The sequence below is a fragment of the Podarcis vaucheri genome (genome assembly GCF_965113315.1).
Source record: "Podarcis vaucheri genome assembly, chromosome: 1".
NCBI lineage: Eukaryota > Metazoa > Chordata > Lepidosauria > Squamata > Lacertidae > Podarcis > Podarcis vaucheri.
This window is the reverse complement of record NC_138759.1, coordinates 88,943,744-88,964,201: the sequence shown is the minus strand read 5'-3', so window position 1 is coordinate 88,964,201 and position 20,458 is coordinate 88,943,744. Positions and strand designations below refer to the sequence as shown.

The 20,458-nt window shown below is 46.0% G+C and overlaps 1 protein-coding gene across 1 annotated transcript in view; it reads right to left on the bottom strand.

Annotated features, from left to right (window-relative positions):
- Positions 1 to 13,542, bottom strand: part of LOC309541137 (protein lifeguard 3-like) — a 35,141-nt gene extending 21,599 nt beyond the window's left edge. Inside the window, exon 1 of the mRNA XM_082238599.1 lies at positions 13,399 to 13,542. The gene's annotated coding sequence lies outside the window, so the exon portion shown is untranslated. The remainder of the gene's footprint in view (positions 1 to 13,398) is intronic.
- Positions 13,543 to 20,458: the final 6,916 nt, after the last annotated feature.

Genomic DNA, 20,458 nt, shown 5'->3' with positions numbered 1-20,458 from the left:
CAGGCACTCACACAGGACCTTCACCACCTTCACTGGTTCTGATTTGAAAGAGAGGTAGAGCTGGGTATCATCTGCATATTGATGAACACCCAGCCCAAACCCCCTGATGATCTCTCCCAGCGGCTTCATGTAGATGTTTAAAAGCATGGGGGAGAGGACAGAACCCTGAGGCACCCCACAAGTGAGAGCCGAGGGGTCTGAACACTCATCCCCCACCACCACTTTCTGAACATGGCCCAGGAGGAAGGAGAGGAACCACTGTATGACAGTGCCCCCAGCTCCCAGCTCCTCTAGACAGTCCAGAAGGGATGGTATGGTTGATTGTATCAAAGGCCACTGAGAGATCCAGCAGAACTAGGAAACAGCTCTCACCTTTGTCCCTAGCCCGCTGGAGATCATCAACCAGCGTGACCAAGGCCGTTTCAGTCCCATGATGATGCCTGAAGCCGATTGGAAAGGATCCAAATGGTCAGCATCCTCCAGGTGTACCTGGAGTTGTTCAGCAACCACCTGCTCAATCACCTTGCCTAAGAATGGAAGATTTGAGACTGGGCGATAGTTGACCATACTGGCCGGGTCTAAAGACGTTTTTTTTAAGAAGCAGTTTAATGACCACCTCTTTCAGCGGATCTGGGAATGCTCCTTCACAGAGAGAAGCATTCACCACCCCGCAGAGCCCATCGCCCAGCCCTTCCCGACTTGCTTTTATTAGCCAGGATGGGCAAGGATCAAGGAGACAGGTAGTTGGTTTCACACATCCAAGCAGCCTGTCCACATCCTCAGGGGTAATGGATTGAAATTGATTCCATGCAACTTGACCAGACAGGGCTCTAGCACTTTCCCACCCTGGCCCTACTCCCACGGTGGTGCCTACCTCCTTCTGAATATGTGAATGTGAGCGACTTTATCTGCAAAAAACTTTGCAAAATCATTGCAGGAGATCTTGGGGTCTTTACAAGACCCCGGTGGTAAAGGTGGTTCCGTTAGATTGCAAACCACCTGAAAGAGTCTCCTGCTACTATTTTCTGCAGATGCAATAGAGGCGGTGAAGAAAGTCTTCTTCGCCATCGCTATCGCCACTTGGTAGGCTCGATGTTGAGCTCTAACCCGTGTCCGGTCTGATTCAGAATGAGTTTTCTGCCGCTGACACTCTAGCTGTCTCAGCAATTGTTTCCTTGCCCTCAGCTCCAAAGAAAACCACGGGGCTGTCCGGGCTCCATGCAATTGGAGAGGGCGCTTCAGAGCCAGACAGTCAATAGCCCTGGTTTACTCCACATTCCAGCGGGCCACCAGGGAATCAGCTGAAAGGCCATCAACATGGGATAAAGCATCCCCTACCACTCTCTGGAAACCATTTGGATCCATTAAGTGGCAGGGGCGGACCATCCGAGTAGATGTGATCCTAGCAGGGGACAAAAAAATAAGAGCACTACAAAGTCTTATCTGTCAAGAAATGCTAAACTGAACAAAATAACAATCGGCATGGCCTAATGGAAATGGCTCACCACTGGTACTCCAGAGGAAAGCAAGGCCTCTTGCTGACACCTTTTTAGCTCCAGGTGGCGCAATATTATGAAAAATGTGTCTGTACTTTGAAAGAGAAGTACAATCAATTAAAAAACTGGCTGCAGGAAGTAAGGGGAGGTACATGTTTGTTGCTTTTCTCTACACCAAGTCAGTTCAATAAATTGAACTCTCAGCTCACACTACAGCCAGCTAGCTAAAACTCAGATAATGTGTCCATACAGAATGGACTGATTTAGGTTGAAATGAACAGAAGTTGGTTTTGGTGTGTAGTAAACAGTCCATGTCCACCTTCCCATGTTAGCTTTCTGCAATAAGAGCCACTGCAGAGCAACTCCTTGGGGAGCCCCATGTCACGTGGAAGAAATCTACTCCAGCTATGGCCCTCCCAAAGACAGAGGAGGGGCTGATGTCGAGAGGCAGCACGTAGCAGACTTCTCTCACATGCCAGGAGGCTTTTCACACCATTGCTTTATGTCACAGAGGCACCCATGTCACAGAGAGGCAGAACACTACGCATCCAGAAAGCCAACAGGCATGCAACAGAGCTAGCTGTCTTCTGCCTGGTAGTTCTCACTCCCTTGCCCCTCTGACTCACCACTGCCATCACCCCATTCTAAGATACGGCTGTACTTTCTATGTTTGTCCACTACAAACTCCCCTTGTTCAACCTCTCAAGATAGCAATTGTTTCCCTGAAAACAAAGCATGGCTTCTTCCATATCACTCCGCTGCAGGCAGTACAAGCCGAAGGAGCTTGTTGTTGGGGCGAGAGAGAGAAAACTTCCCACATCTGTGTATAGCGGGGAGAGACGGAGAGAGAGAGACAAAGCTGCTTCCTTCTCTCTGCCCCACATTGTCACCAGCAACTGCATTTGCTTTTCAGAAACCATGGAATCAGAAGCCAAATACAGGGAGGAAGTAAGTTAGCAAAGTGCCAGAGCTAAAAACATGTCACTCTTGCATTCTTGTTGCAGCAACCCTGCTCTAACCACCAGCGATGGCTTGCTCGGCATACATCCTTGGTGTTTTCTGCCTTTAACGGGACTCATTTACACAGTCTGTGGTTCTTTAAGGCATTTATAGCACATGCCTAATTGCATCTACTCAGAAGTAAGCCCTACTACATTCAGTGGGGCTTTCTCCTAGGTCAATGGGGTTAGGATTGTAGCCTTAATCAGTCTCCTTGAGTGAAGGCTGAAGTGCCAACATGTAGCTTTGTACAACAGTTCTTCCCACACAACCAGCACACCAGGAACTGAAAGTACAGCATAGCAGTACCATCTACTCAAGAAAAAAAAAGCCTGTTCAGGGACTCACTAATTATCTGCTGAGTCACAGTCACATGTGATTTAGGAATTAGGTGTGGTCCTACTTCTTCCCTTGGAAAAGGAGTCAGGAGGGGAGGAACCTAAAATGGAATGGTCCCAGAGAGAGGGGGGGAAAGCTTCTGATTTTTTTTCTAGGTTTCTAGAGGAACAGGTACCTGTTGCAGCAAAATCAAGCCTTGTGGCACCTTAAAAACAAACTGCTTTTTTATTGCACAATGCCAAAGCCTTTCAGGGCTGTAGCTCAAGGGTAGAGCATCTGCTTTGCATTCAGAAGGTCCCAGATTCAACCCCCAGTATCTCCAGGCAGAGCTGAGTGAGATTCCCTGTCTGAAACCCAGCAGAGCTGCTGTAGTCCGTGTAGACAATACTGAGCTACATGGACCCAGTGGCATCAGTCTGTATAAAGCAGCTGCCTGTCTAAGAGCTTGGAATACATGGCATTTCATACTATGAATAGTGCAGTGAACAGCAGCAGAGGCCTCGCACCAGTCTGTTTTTAGCAAGAGACTCTAGATCCCAGAAACTGAATAATTATGAAAGTGACGAAAGTTTTTTTGGACAGCGTCCACTGTGATCCTATCGGCCTTAACACAAGCTGCAATTCTTTCTAGGTCATGAGACACCAAAGCTAAAAGCAAAACTTCTGACTTCTGCAAAAGAAAAAAGATCTATGGGAAACGCCTGCTTTTGTTTTCTGCCCTTATTCCTTAATACTTTTCTTCATAGCTGTCAACTTTTCCCTTTTTTTTTAAGGGAAATTCCCTTATTCCAAATAGGATTCCTCGCAAGAAAAGGGAAAAGTTGACAGCTATGCTTTTCTTTATACTTGGAACCCAGCGGATGCCTTATACAAACTTTCTGTTGGCTATGTTTTCAAAAACATTAACAATACTGGGCTGCACCCAGCTAAGTTTTACTCAGAATAGACCCACTGAAATTCAGGAACATGACTAAATTGGGTTCATGAATTTCAATGGGTCTACTCTTGTGTAAAACTTGATTGATTACACCCCAGAACTCCCACAGTGCCGGGGCTTATTCCCAGGCAAGTCTGCTTTAGGACTGTACCCTCATGTTACTGCAAACGGCCACTGCAGCTATTAGTCCATGTGTCTTACTATCCTTCCCATTATAGAAGACTTTCTCAACCTGGTGTCCTCCATTCATTTTGGACTACAGCTCCCATAAGTCCCAGCCAGCCATTTAGAGACAGATTGCATATTACACAGGAGTTCTGCAATCAGATCTCCTGATATTTCTGGGTTTTGCTTTGGTGCCTTTGTGGGGGGGGGGCCTCCAAAATTGGAGCTTCAAGAGAGGAGGGAGGGGAGTAAATACCTCCTCCACCTGGCCCCACATTGGTTCAATAAAATTTTTATTGGTTCATTAAAATTTGAAGGACCTCATTAAAACTACAGGAAATCTAACCACAATTCTCCAGTGTTACACGTACACTAAGCTTGAGTCAATATGTTATATGGTTCCATCTCCCTTTCATGTTTTCTCATAAAACTCTCCTCAAGTCACTCCCCAGTGTTCTTTTCTCTCTCTATTCTCTTTCCTTTCCTAGGTACAAATATAATATTGCATTTAGCTGGGGGGCTCCGGACATTTTGAATCCTGATGCAAAGTTTTTGCTCTGCTTCCAGGCTCAAGCAAACTTTACAAAAATCCCGTTCAGAGCTAAAGCTGGGGCAGGGAAAACATGACACCTCCTATTATGAATAGGGCAGGGCAGGAAAGGCCTCACGGTTCCATCAGTCTATTTTTAGCAAGAGGCTTCAGGACCAGAAACTGAACTGTTCTGCAAGTGAAAGAAGCTTTTTCTGGGTGATGCATTTCATGAAATAAATAAGATGAGCACTCATAGTTGGGGATGGAGGAGCAATCCTTTTTAAATTGATGTATGCATGGAATTTGTCCACAATGAACCATTCTTTCCATCAAGTGCAAGTCATTCATGCATTGCCAGTTAAAGAAAAAGAAAGCCTGGCTAATCATATGCAAAATTATAAGCAGGAACAAACATATATCATACATGTAAAAGTCATGCCCCATGCAATACAGGACTACATTTCTACAATATAATTTTGTAAATATGAAAAAACCTAAGCACTTTTGTATGCTGTTGTATGCTGATGTGCTGGATACTTTAGGAAACTTGAAGTGCACATGTACATAATGTTCCAGTATAATAATGCAGGAATTGTTCGTGGTTTTAGCAAAACCAGTAAAAAAAATAACTCGCTCCTCATCAAGATCAAGGAGCAAGACAGAAACTAGAAAAAGTCCTACAGATAAGTGTGGCATCAAGATTTACAGAACATGTTGATTGCTACTCACAGTGTTCATTTCCTTTAAAAAGAAAGTTCTGATGCCTAAATTTGATCCCCAATGCCTCTGGTCTGGATGCTCAGATCCAACCCCGCTCCTTTTGTAGCTTCAACACACATACAAACAGCACTCTGTAAATTTGCTTTGTCACTTATCGTACTGACTTTCTCAGCTTGTGGATGTCATATCCAGACCATCTGGGGTCAAAAAAGAAGGTCCAATGTTCCATTTTCTTTTAAAATAATTGTTGTTATTGCAGTGTCAGGGCCGGGGGGGGTGGCGGCACACCTCTCTTGTGTTGTTAGAATATTGCTCTTGGATTGAATCCTTAAACTAAAGGGCCAGACCTCTGCACGACGAACTGGTTTTCCCTAATGCAGCTACCTCTTTAAAATAGTAGAGATGGCGACTTCCGGGGTTGACGCGATCTGGGAATGGCGGATTCCCTCCGAGCTCCGGAGGGAATCGGCTCAGCAGGGGATGGGTCTTTGCCGTGCCGGCGACACGGGGACCCTTAAAACCGCAGGCGCGGAATGCCTGCGGACTGAAGACTCGGCGGGTGCCTTAAACGCCCCCCCTGATTCGCGAAGAGCCTTTTTAAAGGCTGCGGAGGGGATACGGGGGGTGGCGCGGCACTGAGAGTCCATCGCTACCTCTGCTGAGCGAAGCCGCGAGCCATGACCGGAGAGCGCTGACTTCCTTCCTTGAAATTCGGCTGAAAAAAAACAACCCGTGAGTAATTTGGACTTGGTTTTTAAGAAATTTATCCACTGAATTTGAGACGATCGGGGGATGTGCTAAAAGGAAGTCCGCACCCCCTACCTTGCAGACGATCTAGAGCAACGAAAAAAGAACTAAGCTGGAGTGCCTACCCTGTAAAGGGTGAGTTTTTAAAAAAGACAGTAACTTCCAAGATTTGGAAATTTTGAGCAGGAGAGAGGAGTGTTGGATGTTTTATGTTCTGTTGTAAACAACCCCCCCTCCCGGGCCCGGGAGCGTCCTGCTTTGGAGCTGGTTTAAGAAGTGCAGAGTTTGACAGCTGTCAAAGCTGTCAAACGGACTGTTAATAGTGGAAAATTGCTACCTAAGTTACCTCTGGATTAAAAAGAGTTACAATTGATCTAAAATTGTTGGAAATAAAGAAACAATAACAAGACAGAGGACTGTTGGGGAAAAGAATACTAAGTAACCAGATTCCCTCTAGAGGGAACTCTGTGGAATTACAATGGCTGTGGAGGGAAAGATACTGGGAGAAATCGAAAGGATGTTTTATTTGGTTGGAATCTTACAAGAGCAGACTACGGCTATGAGTGAACAATTGATGACCTTGAATCCTGAAACAAGTAGTTCTGTTCAATGTAATGAGAACCTGGCTGAGAAAGAATCCACAGCTGAGCCGGAAATGATAACCAAAGAAGAGGAGAAGACAAAACAAGAAAGAGAAGAACTGAAATGGGAAAATATTGTCCAGAAGCTGACATCTGTGGAATATAAACAAGGAGACTATTGGACTGAACCTACTACAAATCTACGAAAGATCCAGAAGATGAAAGTGGAGGCCCTGGGAATCTATGAAATCAAGGAATTTAAAATAAAGAAATATAATTGGGGCCCCCACATAGACTCTGACTTTGATTATGTTCAAAATTCATGCCTTGTGGAAATTCCTCAGCAGTTGCTTGCAAATATGGGAAGAGATTTTGGACTGACTGTGAAAGAACTCTTTCGAGACGTGAAGACCGACATAAAGGATTGCCAACTAGGCCGGCGGAGAGGGACTGAAAGAGATTTGAGAGCCTCGGACGTAAGGAATCCGGGCTAATAATTGCTATTTTGGACATATTTTCGGAAGGGACACAAACCGGGGAAAGGAGGGAGGGAAGAATCTAGTTTCAACAACACTTAAGACCATGGGATTTAGCTAACAAGATTATCATTTAAGACAAAATGGGAAATCGTTGGAAGGGAACTGAGGTCCAACTTAGAATAAATTTAATTTTGCTTTTTTTTAATATATATATATAAAGGACTAATATTAAGATGGATAAGGAAATGCCAATTTGCTGATACAAATTTGGGAATAGGGATGCAAGGGAGGGGGTGGGGGGAAGTCAATGACCAGGGTTAGAAAATAAGTTTTTTTTTTTTTTTTGGAAACTATATATGTTTGTTGTTTTATTTTTTTTGTTTGTTTGTTTTTATGTTTTTTGTGTTTTTGTCTTTGTCTATATAAAATGTGAAAATCCAATAAAAATTTTATAAAAAAAAAATAAAATAAAATAGTAGAGATGGCTTAGGAGAATGTGAAACTAGCAAAGCACAGAGAAGTGCTCAATCAGCTCAGACTCAAAGCCTCTGCCAACAAGGCCCCAGAAGTACAGCTCTAATTGAGAGAAAGAGCTGGGGATAGTTGTGTCAGGGAAAGAGGTTTGTTTGCTCCTGCCAAGTGCTTTGATTATTTCCTACTTCTTTCCCGGCAAAGGCTTCTAAGCCTTTTACAGCAGCAAAACTGGAAGAAATTCAACAGGTGCAGCTTCACGACAAGGAAACATTTCTGTCTCACGACTGGAGTACCTGATACAGTTGCCAAGGAGAGCTTCCGGCTTCTGGAAGCTGTGGAGAAAGTCAGCAGATGTCTGCAGGGAGCTGATGCAAACCAGCAGCTTCCCTTATAGAGGCAGTCATCACAAGGACTGATTAAAAGCCATGTTGCGCGTGTTGACCATAAGGCAGACAACACAAGATAGCACCGCTTTTATACTCGATGTTCTGAATGCAAAATGTTTTTTAAATTTTAATTGCTGTTTTAGTAAACGTCTTCCCCCACGTATAGGTATACAATAATATTTAACTGGGAGGGTCATCTTCAGATGCAATCCACCAATATTTTCAAGCTTCATCTTGGCAACAACAACAAAAAATAATTGACAGTTTTTCTTTATAAATCTCAGCACTGGAGTAGACCTTTTATTTTACATTATGTGACACTTTGCTCAGAACCATATAAGCAGGCCTTCCAATACCCCTATAAGCTATTTCTGCAAAGAATTTCAAAACCTGTTTTCAAAAACCCACATCACAGAGCGCATGCGGAATCTCTGGGTCATGGGTGGGTACCGTATTGGCCCAAATATAAGCCGCACCCGAATATGAGCTGCACCTTTAAAACTGGAAGGGGGGGGGAGAGAAAAAAATATCCAAATATATGCATACCGTATGGTTGCAAATATACGCTGCACTTTAACTTTTCAGTCGGGATTTGGGGGGAAAGCGAGGCTTATATTCAGGCCAATACGGTAACTCTCTGCCCAGTCCCGCAAGTACATTTTTCTCTCTCTCACCCACATCCTTACTAGACCCCCCACCTGGGAGAGGCAGGAAAAAGAATAAAGGTAGACCCAGCACTGGGATGGGGCAGAGACCTCTCTGCTTAGCCCAGTGCCCTGATGGGGATGCAAATTGCTCCTTCCTGATTTGATGAGTGAAGAGGTAACAAGAGTTGTGTAGTGGTTAGATTGTCAGACTCCCCGCTCAGCCATCCATCGTTCAGTGGGTGAACTGGGGCCAGTTATTACCACTCAGCCTAACCTATCACACCAGGCTGCTTCAAGGAGTGAATGCAGAGGAGAAAAGCACATATTCCTGCAATGAGCTCTTTGGGGGGTAAGATGATATAGAAATGTAGTAATATGTAACTAATTAGACACAGATCAGCTGAGAAGGTGCAGTGTGTGCGCAGGCTGTGTTTATGCATACATTCAGGGTGTGTGGACGTTTACACAGAAAGGTTTTTTAAATCCAGTTGCCCTTCCCAGACCTGGGAGTAGGAAAGAGCGTTAGCCATTTCACATCTCAGCACAAATTGTTATGTATAGCCCCCGCCTGCCCATCTGACTTCGGGAAACAAAGAGGTCAATTGAGGAAAAGGAATCCCAAACTCCCAGCCAAGTTGGAATCAATTGGAATGGAAAAGTCAAGTCATGCTTTCTCACTCGCTTTGCTCCCTTCTGCTCCAGAAGATGTAAGTTGGGAAAAGAGGAACAAATGCCTGGGAAGAAACTGAGCAGGAACATTGCAACAAACCTGTGCCACAGAATTGCCTCTAGTCCTGTACACAATTTGAGGAGCTTCAGCTGATCCCCTGGTCTCCCTGTCCTCTACCACCACCCAACTTGTTTCAAACCAAATATGGTGGCTGGTTAGATTTGGCTTGCGTTTGTAAAAAAACACATCATGTTTTAATATTTTTTCTACCACATGTTTTTGATTCCCACAATGGCCTTGGGCCAATCCAGTTGCTAACACAGCAAGCCAATACATATCTCCTTAGAAGTAAGCCTTAATGTATTCAATGGGGTTTACGCCCAGGTAGGTGGCAACCGGATCGCAGCCTAAGCTTGAGCCTTCTTTCTTCAGCTCACCAGCCTTTTAGAGAAGAGGCTGCATGAGAAGGCCTGGGGGAAAACCCAGAAAAAATGGGGGGGGGAGAGGTTTTTTTCCAGGCCTTCCCATCTCTAAACATGTGCATACCTGAGCCATACTACTTATGTAGACCTTTGCAAACAGGAGCTTTTCAGTAAGTCTTCAAAGCTAGGGGACGCTCTTTTCTCAAAGAAGCCAAGAGAAAATACTGTATTTTTCGCCCTATAGGACGCACTTTTTCCCCTCCAAAAATGAAGGGGAAGAGTGTGTGCATCCTATGGGATGAATGCAGGCTTTCGCTGAAGCCTGGAGAGCGAAAGGCGTCGGTGCGCACCGACCCCTCTCGCTCTCCAGGCTTCAGGAAGCTATCCGAAAGCCTTGCAAGCCTGGCGGGAGTTCCCGCGGGCTCGCAAGGCTTGCGGGCAGCAGCCTGCAGCCCGGAGCACGGGGCGCCCTCCAGAGGACGCCCCGTGCTTCGCGCAGGTGTCCGCAAGCCTTGCGCGCCCGGGGGGAGTTCCCGCGGGCTCGCAAGGCTTGCGGGTGGCAGCCTGTTCTGGGGGCTGGGGTCAGGGGAAGCTTGGGCTTCCCCCGCCCCAGCCCCGCGGCTGGGGGGAAAAATAAATTTTTTAAATTCATTTCCCCCCCCAAAAAAACGAGGTGAGTCCTATGGGCCGGTGCGTCCTATAGGGCAAAAAATACGGTAGTTACTATTTCCCAGGTCCTTATTTGAAAGTTCAAAAGAGGGATGAATAGGAGAATCCCCTTAGGGAAATGAATGCCCAAGAAGATGCAGAGTGGCTAAAAAACTTCAGGTTGGTAAGGCAGGACACGTTGCCCAGGTTCCTTACTAAGCACAGCTGCTTGGGAAGGACTGGTGATCAACCTCCCTACCCTGGGGCTGAAGAGATTCTATAACTCTGTTTTTAAAAATGTCTGAGGAAAGGGCGGGGCTACAGCTTCAAGAAGCCAGAGCGTTTGCTTTGTATGCAGAAAGTCCCAGAGTCGCTGGAGATCAGCTGCCAATCATCATGAAAGACAGCACTGGGCTAAATGGGCCCAACTGCCTGCCCTGAAATATGGCAACATTCTATGTAGCTCAAGGGAATTCTCAGCCCCCAGATATCCTTGGAATCTCATGTGTTCACTGCAACTGATTTGTTACGAGAAACAAATGTATATGTGAGAAAGAAAGAATTGAAGTATCCAAGGATGAAAAGGCCCGTTCTCGTGTTGCCACCCTCCAGACCTCATGTGGAGGAGGCATATGAAGAAGGGCCTCAGATGAAGAACACAGAAACTGGGGTGGTTTATATGGGGAGGGGCAGTCCTTCAGGTATTGTGGGCCTGAGCCATTTAAGTACTTTGAATTGGGTCCAGAAGCTAATTGGCAGCCAGTGCAGTTGGGCCAAGCATCCATCTGCCTCTTGCTACTCCCTAGCCCTGTTTTGGTTACACATGCTCACTATTAAGATTCATGACTCCAGACTGTCACTAATATGTAGGAGGGATTCAATGCATACTGTAGATTTAGGTTTCCCTAATTAAAGTGGATAAAAGCCCTCTCTGCTCTAGCGCAACAAATCGACATATAAAAAAAAAATCAACATTTTTGAATTTTGAAAAGTGACAGGGAAATACATTAAAGGCTGTAAAACGAATGAAGGACTAATGGGAAGACATTCAAACACCCCACAAGCCAGCCAAGATGAATGCAAGATAAATGCTCATTGTTGTATAACCACTTCATAAACAAGTAAGAATAAATGCTCAATCAAGGCCATTTTCAAAAACATTTTCAGTAGGCATCTAAGATAATACAATGAAGAGGCAGGGAGTTTCAAGGTACAGATTCCAATCTGAGGTGTGCTTGACAGTTAAAGTGGCCCATAGAACAACAGTGGGCCATAACTTAAGAAAAAGTCCAGTGTGTGATGGATACAAAAATGAATTTTAATTGAGGTTTTGGTTATACAGTATACATGTTTGTTCTGGGTAATAAATCTGTTGACTTAAAAAAAACCAACAGATTATTTGTGAGTGACAGTCCAAACAGAAATTTATAGGATTATTAATAGTAATACATTTCTTTTCAAGGATTAATGTGACAACAACATGACCAAACTTAGCAACCATGTCTAGTTTGTTTGTTTGAGACGTGTGTGTGTGTAAAAAGCCAACGAAATCCAGGCCATGCATTGAAGAATTCAGAGTTTTTAGTCCTAGCAACACAACTAGGTTGGGGAATCCCAGGGATGGGAATGGTAATCTCTACTGAAATGGAAGAGAAGGTTAAATATTTTACTGTAAAATGACTGCATTTGACAGATCTAGGGAGATGGGGAGGAACAACAGCAAGGGGAGACTAGGACAGAAAGGAATCAGCAAGGCTGGGAACAGGTTGGTCAGGCAAGGGAGTAAAATAGCCTTGTCATTTCAGCAGACAAGTGGAAAAACCAAGGGACATTGTCAGCGGAGCAAATGTCAAAAAAGGTCACCTGGCCCTTGCCCCACCCCATTACATCACAGTGTTTCTATGAGCGTGACTCTTTCTCAAAGTTCTGTCTGGCTTCCTCTTCTTCTTTAGAAGCTGCATCTTTTGCTAACTCCTCATCTCTTGTCCCTGTGGGCTTGGCACTTAGGCAAAGTTTCACTAGAGGGAGGGGATTTTGTGGACCCACTGCAGAAAGAGCAGGTCTCTTCCTCCCTCCCTCCCGCTGTGCCCCCCCAAAGTCCTCCCCCACTTAAAAGCCAACTCCCCTCTCCTGGAAAGGAGTCTTAGGCTACAATCCTAACCCCACTTACCAGGGCTTGCTTTGGCACAATGCCTACCCATTCTTAGATGGTGGGAGGGCCTCTTTGCTGAATATCTTAGGAGTGGAAACATGAAACAGACAGATGACTGGTGTGACCCCACCCATCATAAACACTAAAACTAAACCCATATTCTAAATAAAAAGTAAAAACCAAACTGAAAACTTCCATGATCTAATATTCCAGCCAAGGAATAAATGTAGTCAGGTGACTGGAAATAACAAGGGAAGACTGAGCTTCTGCCTCTGCTTCGGGTGGGGAGTCGAGGCCGACCAACTACGCCAATCTCTCCACCCAGATATTTTACCGAAACCAGTCCCTGAAAAGCGGGACGAAATTGCCATACCGAGAGCAGGCTCCCTGGGAGAGCCACTTAGGTATAATATGTGCCAAGGCTTAGCCACAGAATCTTTCCGCGCCCTGGCTACGTCTCGGAATATGTGCGGTAATGAGCTCCTCCGGGCATAGGCAGAGAGTTACCAGCCCCCCTTGCGCAGCAAAAACGAAACCGCCCGGCTCTGCTTCGTTTACACTCTGGCAACGATTTCACAAGCAGCGCCAGGACGTGCCTTTTGGCCGTTCAGCACCAGGTGCCAACCAGGCAAGGCGATCCAATGGCGGGTACAGGCCAGCGCCAGGCACCGGAGCCCCGTGCTCGGCTGCTTCCCGGAGCGAAGCAGCGCTGGCTACCGTCAGGATCAAAACAGAGCAAACTCCGCCCAAGGAGTCAATAACCTCGGGAGAAGGAATAAAAACCCGAGTGTGCGTTTTTCAACAGAACTTCAGAAGGCGCGAACGCACCAAGGGCGCACAGAAAAACTTGCCCGGGAGGGAGGGAGAGAACGCATCTCTTCTGGGTCCCCATCCGCACCTGCTAGGGCGCCCGAGGATAATAATAAAAAAGCCACAACCCCGCAACGCATCGGGCTTCCTCACGAGCAACCCCTTCCCGAAAGCCCAGGCCCTCCATTCTTTACCTTGGTGCTGGCGCTCGGTCCCCACAGACTTAAGTTTTCTTCTCTCGCAGCAGCCGCGACTCTGACACAGAACTTAACAACACTTCTCTCGTCCCAGCCCTTGGGAGGCGAGGGCGGGGCGCGCGGGGGAACGGAGGGAGGCGGCGCCCGGGAGAAACCCAGCCCCTCCCGTCCAAAAGGAATATGTTGCGAGCAGCTGCGACCGAGGAGCTCAGGGTGCCTCCAAGTGGCTCGATCGGGTCCTGCCGCCGGAAAGTTGCGCCCATTTGTTGTTTGGAATGAGCTTTCTTTGACGCGAAAGCGCGCAGAATCTGCAACGTATCACGGCTTTAGCCCAGCGAGATCTATTTGGTCTAGGGCAGTAGTTTTCAACCACTGTGCCGTGGCACCCTGGGGTGCCTTGAATGATGGTCACAGGGGTGCTGCGGCTGCAAGCAACACTGGCCTCTGTCCCTCTTCCCTTCCCTCCCTTGCAATGGCCTCCTCTTATGGCCTCTAGCATCGCTGCCTCCCAAAGGATTGCACAGCTGTTTGTTGCAGCAGCCCTGGATATAAACTCAATGGTGCCTCTAGGGTTGGCCAGGGGGTGCTTCCCAGGGCCCTGTGGGCAATGTGAGGAGGCACCTCTCTTTGAGGTGGGGCGGCGTGGGGAGGAGAGGGGCAGCTCAGAGACCAGAAGATTCCCAAGGAGAGAGGAGAAGAGGGGAGACTGAGGGATCACTCCTGAGAGGAGGGTGTTTGAAAAGGGGTAAGGAGCTGCCAGCTCTGCAGGCAAGGGGTGACATAACTGGGCTCCTGAGCCCCACAAGGGTGCCACAGAAAGAATGTAGTTGGTCAAGGGAGACAGGGACCCAAATAGGCTGAAAACATCTGGTCTAGGGGTGAAGTTTTGAAGGGTGTGTGAGAAACTTGTTTATATCTGGGGGGGGGTCTTTTTTCAGGCTGAGGGCCACATTCCCCACTAGGCAACCTTCCAAGGGCCACACAGCATTGAGTGGGGGGCTAAAGCAAAACTGGGCAGAAGAAATGAATTGTACAAACGCTTCCCTTAGTGAAGTAGACTACCTTCCAGCCAGGAATGGGCTCTTTCAAGTTCTGCACAGCAGGGTTGGCCTGACAAGGGGTGGTTCAAGAGTCCCAGGCAATCTCCATCCAATACTAAAATGGATGGTTTTGGTTTTTGGAATTAAACATTCAACACATTGTATACAAACATTCGCGTGCTGTTCAAGATCTGCCAAGGTGTTAAAGAGCTCCTCTTGGGGGATCTCACAGACGCCGTGGGGATGCAGGAAAGGGCCTTCTCAGTTGCAGCTCCCAGGTTCTGGAATCCCCTCCATGGAGAAGCCAGACTGGCTCCCTCCTTGCTGTCCTTCTGCCAGCAGGGGAAGACTTTGTTGTTCCAACAGGCTTTTGGGAACTGTCTGCTTTTAATGAAATGGCTGACGCCACACTGTTTTTATCATAATTATTTGTAAGTTTTATATAGATTGTTTATATGTATGTAGTTTTAATACTTTAAATGTTTAATCATTTTTAATTATTGATTTTTTGAATGTTTTTAGCGATTCTTGTTTTTATCTTTAAGCCATCTTGAGTCCTGCCAGAGGAAAAGGTGAGGTATAAATAAATATATAATAAAAATAATGATAACCATTAATTTGGTAGAAAAATTGGTCCATGCAGACATTTGGGGCACAGAAGCTCATCTGAATGATCCTACTGGCCATTATAAGTGTTTTTAATGCCCACCCACCTTACCCCACTATTTTGTTCCTAAGCTGAACAGTAGTTATTCATTTGAGTAGCTTCTGAGCACTCAGCACTTGAACTGCTTGTGCAATGCAATCCTATGCAAGTCTACTCTGCAGTAAAGCTATTGACTTCAGTGGAACTTAATCACAGATAAGCATGCTGCCATGTAAACCAGGAATAGGGAATAGGTTGCCCTTCTTATGTTATACTACAACTCCCAACATCCTTGACTGCTGGTCATTGCCAGCTAAAGATGGGAACTGTAGTCCAGCGTCAGGAGGGCAAGCTATTGGGTTCCTTTGGTGTATACTCATTGCATTGGATTTAGCCTGAGCCTCTTTCATTTGCAATTCTTTTAGCCTTTAAGCTCCTTCCCAAAAGAGTTTTAGACTTGGTAAAAGTCAACTACGGTAATTATTTTACATTTCTTGACTGAACATTTTTGAAAATACAAATTGAAGCAGTAAATAAATAAATGCAAAAGGTGAATACTAACATGAGGCTTAAGATAGCTCGATTATTATACATACTGATAATCTTTATTCTTTTTCTCCTTTACAGGGTTTCAAAATGAAAAGAGAAAGTAACTTCAAAAGATCCATAGTGTAGCCTATAGCAAGGCTGGAGGACAGGCAATAACCTTTATACTTGTGTAATCAGTCAATGCTTTCCATTTTTTATTGAATGAGTCCTTTGTCTTCTGGCCCCTGCCTACCCTTAGTTTGTGTGTTAATTTCTCCAAAAGATCACATCAAAGGCATTTTGGTACCACTGGTCAACATTTACGTGTCTTCCAGTTCAACAGCTGCTAGTGCAGCCAAAAGTAAATGACTCAACAGCTCTTTGTAATTAAGATCTAGATTTCTGTCCAGAAACATGTTTAGGAACACTAATGCTGAGAGTCAACTATTGATGTTTTTACCCATCAAGGGTCTAGTGTCTCACACTTTGCCTTTATTCTGGCTTCTATTCAGTTCAATTGCAAGTTTCTTCATGGAAACTTTCCTAAACGATGTCTTTTAACAGTTGCCAGAAAGGTATCACAAGAGCGAGCAATTGAGTCATACCTAAACTCCTTCTAAAACCACTCCACTAATCATAGCCAAAGCCCCTATTATGATAAGTCCTTCCACTGGCTTTCTTGAAGTTGTTGTTTTTTCTTTTCTTAAAGTGGCTGCAGGGAAACCTGAAACAGAGCAGGGCTATGGAGTTGCCAAAGAGGAAGTTAATCCTCCACCAACCTGGTGCCTCCAGAAATTTTGGAGTACAACTCACATCAGCCCCAGCCAGCATGTGGGAGTTGTAGTCCAAAATTTATGGAGGGCACCAGGTTGATGAAGGCTGCTATAAACACGGACACTGCCATTTCCCCAGCTGAAATCCTCCTCCTCCCTTGCTCACACCACCACTGCTATTTGTCCAACAGGGCATACATGCACTTGCCATACAAGTCATGGCCCAAATCTGATTCAGGGTCTCCACAGCTGCTTTGACTTTTCCCCTCCTGTTAAAAAAATGCCTGTACGGGATCCTTCTGGTAGTTTATCCCTAAGTAAAATTGATACTACCTGTCTTGCCAGTAATATATATGAAAAGGATCTAGGGGTCTTAGTAGACCACAAGCTTAATGTGAGTCAACAGTGTGATGCAGCAGCAAAAAGAACTAATGCTATTCTAGGCTGCAGGAACAGAAGGATAGTGTCCTGATCAAGGGGAGTATTAGTACCACTCTATTCTGCCTTGGTCAGACCACACCTGGAGTACTGGGTGCTGTGATTTAAGGAGGATATTGACAAGCTGGAAGATCTGCAGAGGAGGGTGACCAAGATGACCAAGCCTTATGATGAACAGTTGAGAGATAGCTGAATAGTCTGCTAAAGAGGTGATATGATAGCCACCTTTAAATATCTAAAGGGCTGTCATATGGAAGATGGAAGAAGGTAGGACTTGCAACCAGTGGCTTCAAGTTACAAGAAATGAGATTCCAACTAAACATCAGCAAGAACTTTATGGTGGCAAGAGTTGTTCAACAGTGGAATGGATTCCCTCAGAAAGTGGTGGAGTCTCCTTCTTTGGAGGTTTTTAAAGCAGAGGCTGGATGGTCTTCAGTCACTGATGCTTTAGTAGAGCAGTGTTTCCCAAACTTTTTTGGGCAACGGCACACCTGTTTACTGAAAAAAAAATCTCGCGGCACACCACCATTAAAGCCCCGCCCCGTGACGTCAGCGCGCAGCGTCACGCCGGGAGGGACGCACGAAAGTGAAAGTTTTTTCCCTCCCCCTTGCCGGGGAACCTCCAAGCTTTGGGGGTGGGAGGAGGCAGCAGAGCGAGGGACTGAGGGACGGCGGCAACTGAGGCGGCGGCGGCTGTTGTGGTGGTGGCGGCGATAGCGGGCGGAGGAGGGGGCGGCGGCGGGGCTTGAGGAGCCGTCGCCGGGAGTTGCTGCTGCTGCTGTTGTTGCTGCTGCCCGGACATGCCGGCCTCCTCCTCCTCCGCTGTCTCGCGCTCCTCCCTTTTGCACGCGCTGCCCCGCCGCTCGGCACCACCACCGCGGAGCCGCCCCTGGCTTGACGCGGATCCTCGCCGCCGCCTCCTCTCACCGCCCAACTCGCCCGCCTCCCTCCCACGGCACACCAGCCAATGTCTCACGGCACAGTAGTGTGCCGCGGAACACCGGTTGGGAAACACTGTAGTAGAGATTCCTGTATTGCAGGGGGTTGGACTAGATGAACCTTGGGGTCCCTTCCAACTCTATAATTCTATGCTTCTATAATATGACATCTGCAAGCTGCTGGTAACGTCAATAAAGCACCTTAGCGTGAGTTTCTTTGCAGGAAAAGAATGCTGGAGACAAAATTGTGATTCTAATCATATAGATTTAATTTACAAACAAAAGGTAGAGCAAGGGCCGGCTGGCAGGCTGACCATGTTAGTGTCAACACATACAATTCCCACTCACCCACCCCCTTGCAAAAACAGCAAAAGGACATCTTTGCAGCTCCTGAAGGCTACTTCTTGGAGACAGCTGCAGGAGATCAGTCCCTCTTTCCCCCCTGCCAAATTTAAAATGGAATCTCCCCCCACCCGCCTCCCCTTTGTGGCACACACTGTCCACAGCTGGACATGTATGATCCAACTTCCATTTTAAGCTGGGATTGTTTTCCATTAATCGTTTGTCATGGGCTGCCAAGCCACTAAAACAGAAGAGCATGATGTTCTTATATAGCCCTATAATATAAAAGCTGTGCTTTACAAGAGATCAATGGCAAGCCAGAGAGGTTGGAAACTGATAAACAAGCCATACTGCCCCATTGCTGTACATTTAGGAATGCAGTTCAAATGAATGCCAACATTATCAGATCCATCATAGGTTGTGACATTTTTATTTATTTGTTGTTGTTGTTTTTGGCTGAAGGTAACTTGGGGAGGGGCGAGCTGCCTTAGGACATGTAGGGAAACCTCAAATTCTAGTAGCTTCCTTGCCACCTGACTCACTGAGATTTTAAAATAGCCAGAATTAGGGGGAGAAGGGGGGCCACTAGGGGGCACATCGGAAGATGGCTGACAATAACATCTCTCCGACCCACACGAGGTAATTTGGAGGCTATGATGGGGTAATTAGCCTCCTTAAACCCCCCCCCCCGGATTGTGGGGGGACGGCCCTTGCCTGCTGTGCCCTATACCACCCCCGAATTTGTGGGGGTGGGGGCACTAGGCACAAAGCCCTCCTGTGGGATTTCGGCACTCCTCGACGCCGTCCCTGATTCGCGCCACTAGATGCAGAACTTCAAAGGAAACAATTTGGATGAAAGGAATGCACATATTTCAAGAGAGAAGGAGGAGTAAAGACTGCTAACAGAAGAGATCTCTGGTAAAACAAGAGAAGAATAAAACATGAGAAGATACGCCAAGACAAGGTACGGCAAATGACTGAGGGGGGGGGGACTCTCCCTACTTTTCTTATGTGATTAAACAAGAATCCCCTCCCCTCACGAGTCAGAAACATCGTGTTAAGGACTTAAAGCTGTGGATTTAAGGCTGTGTGGAGATAAACTTTCGAACCAAAGCACGTTTTAAGAAGAGCATGGAAAGTGTAAGAGCTTTGAAATGACACAGTTAAAAATGCCTTCGCCATATTGGGAAGTTCTGGCGGAGGTCTTGAGTCTGGGAGGAGAAAGAGAGAAATAGAGTTGTTTATATATTGTGGTTAAACTCCTCAGTGGGACTCAAGCGATAGTTTTACGAGACTATGATGGATAGAGCGATGTTATCTATGAAGGAGATGATATATGGAAACCATCTCGATTTGAGGATTGGAAGAATGGAAAATTCACACAGGACTATTATTACTATTGGTGTTTATCGGCTTAAGGAGACTATCAGAAGAGATCATAAAGAAAAAAGAGAAAATATCTGGACAAGATGTGATGTGGAAACAGCAAGATAAGATGGGATAGAATTATGAACTCTGAACTGATTTGGACTGATTGGGACATTAACGCAGCAGCAAGAAGATGATCAGAATTCCCCTTCGGATCTTGAAATATGGGTCCCCCCAACAAAATTAAAAATTTGACTTTGTAATTCGGAATTTATGTGATATGATTTAATTTGATGTGATTGGCCAGTTAATAAAAATTATTAAAAAAAAAAAACAGAATTAGAGGGAGGAGAGCCTAACCCTCAGCCTTCAAAGTTTTGAAAGGAGTATCAAGCTCTTGCCCAAGAAAATGTACATCCCAGCTCCTCTCCTTCCCCAAGGCTGGTGCTGACTCATTCCATCTGATGCATTTCCAAGACTGCAGAGGCACTAAACCTCCACGCGGTGGCATTCTCTCCCCATCAACATCTTGTAAGGAGGATTTTGGTACAATTTCAAGTTCCTTTCAAGCAATCTGATCTCTTTGAGAAATGTACTACCAGGTATATGATAAATCAAAGTTCGCTGCTCCCTGAGATGGAGCACCCACCACAAAGGGACCCAGGTTTTGGCCCTCCCACGATTGTCAGGATCAGACTGCAAAAGAGCTGCTATATAACCTTTGAGAGATGCTTGGAAACCAGGAACCCACCTGAGTTAGCTTCTCCTGTACCTTGCGAGGGGAGAAGCTGCACTTTCTAGAATTCTCCCTCTCATACATTTGTTTGTGTTTCTGGTGCCTGGGTGGCGATGGGAGAACTGAGGAAATAAACTATTGTAGCTGAATGAAAGCCCTTATCAACTTTCCACAGAATGGAAGAGCCAAGTAGCAAATTTTGAGCCTGAGTTTCTTTTATATAAAATGGAAATGGGTAGTGAGCTGCC